Below are 2,839 nucleotides of genomic sequence, written 5' to 3'. Positions count from 1 at the left end.
TGCGCATGATGAGGACTGGCTGACAGAAGTGGTGCACGGGGATGTGGAGGGTTTTTAGAGGCCACATAAAAGTTTGTTCAAGGGTTTCCCATTGGCCAGGAGCTCTTTAGGAGGTGGCAACTTGGGTTTTATTACCAACACGTAAAAAAGTTGCAGAAGCCCCAAAGACTTTTTATAGGAACACTATTAAGTTTCTCCTAATAACACGTCCCCCACCTGCATAATTATCTAGATAATCGTCCTCTCCGTAAGAAAGGAGCAGATTTCATAATCACGTATGCTGAGCAGTGAAGCAGAAGAATGTTAGCTGGTGGTGTTGACACAAGGAAAGCCTTGTTATTATCTGAAGATGCCTAGAGGAGACGAGACACGCTGCTTCTGTACGCTGCAGGTCGCGTAATTGATCCTGCGGCGTTTGATCTGCTCTCGAGAAGATCTGAGAACGTAAAACGACGACCACAGGCAGACTTCTAGGAGGAATTTCACGTCCTAATGGAAAATGTTCAGTGAGATTCCTTAATGCTATGATATTTCTCCGGCATTTGCAACCGTTCTGACAATTCTCGCAAGATCTTCTGTTTTTTTTTTTTTTTTTTCTGTCAGTACGTCTACTGAAGGAACCACTTTCAGATGTTAATTTCTCTGAAGTTGTTTTTTGCTTTAAAGGGAGGGAAATTCTAGTAGGAATCAAATGACACCAAAATCAACAGAGCCCCTGATGCTCATATTAATGCTGCAGTAAGTAACTTTTATAAAAAAAAAAAAAGAAGTATTTCTTTCTCTAACTGTCTCTATGTTGTGACAGTATGATGTGAGAAAAATGATCTGTGAAAAAATCAAGCTCTTCTCCCAACTCCCAGTGCTAATCAGGAACAACCAATCTGAGCCAGGAGGTGGGTCTTATTGCTGTCAATCACACTTGCATACCCAGCGCTCACAACCTTCATTCACTCCTTCCCCTTGTTCAATGGGGAATACTGAGTATTCCCCATTGAAGAGTTTGCCAGAAATGCTAAGGCTAGTGAGTATAGCCACTGATGGCGCAGATAAACGGTTTTCCTATATCGGTAAATTGTTTTTCCACCATCTGCACATTTAGCAAATGGTGGAAAGGTGATTCCAAGGTGATTGACAGCGCTAAGGCCCTCCTCCTGGCTTTGATTGGTTGTTTTTGGTCAGGAGAGGTGCATCTCTTCAGATGAAACTAGTGGCTCAGAGAGGTGGCGGAGATCTATCTTTTCACAGAGTATCTGTCTCCTACCATACATTGTGACACTTTTGACATGTAAAAAAAAAAGTAAAAAATTAAACTTATATTTTTAAATAAGTTTCATCCCGCAGCTTTAACCGCTGAATGTTAAAACGTATGCCTAAATCATGTTACGGAGTGAGACTGGGCCGTTTGTAAAGCTACACCCCAATGGGAAAGCTGATACAGTCAGAGGGTGAGCGCTCGTGTTTCTAAGCCAGATAATTAAGAGCGCCTGCATCTCTCTCACTGAGACGGGGAGAAAACAGTTTGCGAATGTTCCTTCATGAGGCTTTCCTCATGACTCGAACTCTTGTGACCCACAGTAAACCCTCCAGGCGAAGTAAAAAAAAATAAAAAATGGCTGTGGAAATGTGAGTTATGGTCTTAAGGACGCAGCACAAATGGTTGAGAAGGTATGATGGAAGTACAGGAACCTGAAGAGAAATTTTTACTTTCAAACTGTGTTGGACTACAGAGGATATAAATGGCTGCAACGACAGCACAGCTCATGTTGTGTGGTGTACAACATACTGTAACAATGAATAGGTTTGAGAAAGACATTCCTAAATAATTACATCCATCCACTGGTGTATCTTCTTGACCATGTGGGGAACCAATGGGGCTGGAGCCCACCTCCCTGAGGTCATAGCACTGATCGCACATGACGTCAAACTACTAAATTTAAAACAGTGCGCCGCAGCCAGTTTAGTTTCTGACAAACAAGAACTGTAAGCCTGTGTAATGAATGATTAGTTATAATACAAATTTTTTTTTAAAGTTACGATGATTTTTTTTTTCTTTCTTAGTGTTTGCCCAATGCTAGCGAGTGGTAGCTATCGCATAAAAAACCCAACAAACTTTTACCTTTCAACCAACGCTACCTTCTTTCGGTTCACTTTGAGTGAGCGCAACAGCTCATTCACGAGTTGAACCACCAGCCCACCAGGAAAAGTCCCAGTAAGACACCATACCAGTCCACTCCTGACCCAGACCACCATTCAAACCCAGGAACCTTTTTCTGCTAGGCAACCTTTGGCGCGCTGCTGTTCAGGCCTGAATAACTACATTTAACAAAAAATTTATTAATGCAATTAATCAAGGATTGAATTAATGAAGAAAAACATTGTAGTTTGCATTACACCTAAGAATAAAATGTTGTTTATTTGAAAGGTAAGCACTGATTTATTTTTAAAGAATAAATAAGCACACACACAAATAAAGACATAGACAAAATTTAAAAGAGCAAACTTTGAAACCCAACAAAAGTGAGTTTTGCACGAAGCACCAGTGTAGGTTGCAGTGTCACTAATGGAACTGGGGTTTCCTTAGTGACCTTTCTGTGCAACGCCTGAAGTTTCTGCCAGCCTGCACCTCAGACTACACAGTTGCTCTGATCTTTGCAGCTGAGAGGAGAAAATAAAACCAAACAAAATCTCTCAAAAAATGCCGAGAGAAAAGCAGCCGTTGGCGTATGCGAACATCATTCAGCAGAACGAGAGATGAAAAAGACCTCGATGGGGGGGGGAGAGGGGGGGGGTTGGAGGAAAGCAGCGCCGGAAACAGACCCACTGTAGCCACAGCCAGCAG

The sequence above is a fragment of the Poeciliopsis prolifica genome, unplaced genomic scaffold (genome assembly GCF_027474105.1).
Source record: "Poeciliopsis prolifica strain line A6 unplaced genomic scaffold, Auburn_PproV2 SCAFFOLD043, whole genome shotgun sequence".
Taxonomy (NCBI): domain Eukaryota; kingdom Metazoa; phylum Chordata; class Actinopteri; order Cyprinodontiformes; family Poeciliidae; genus Poeciliopsis; species Poeciliopsis prolifica.
Note: the sequence above shows the minus strand (reverse complement) of the source record.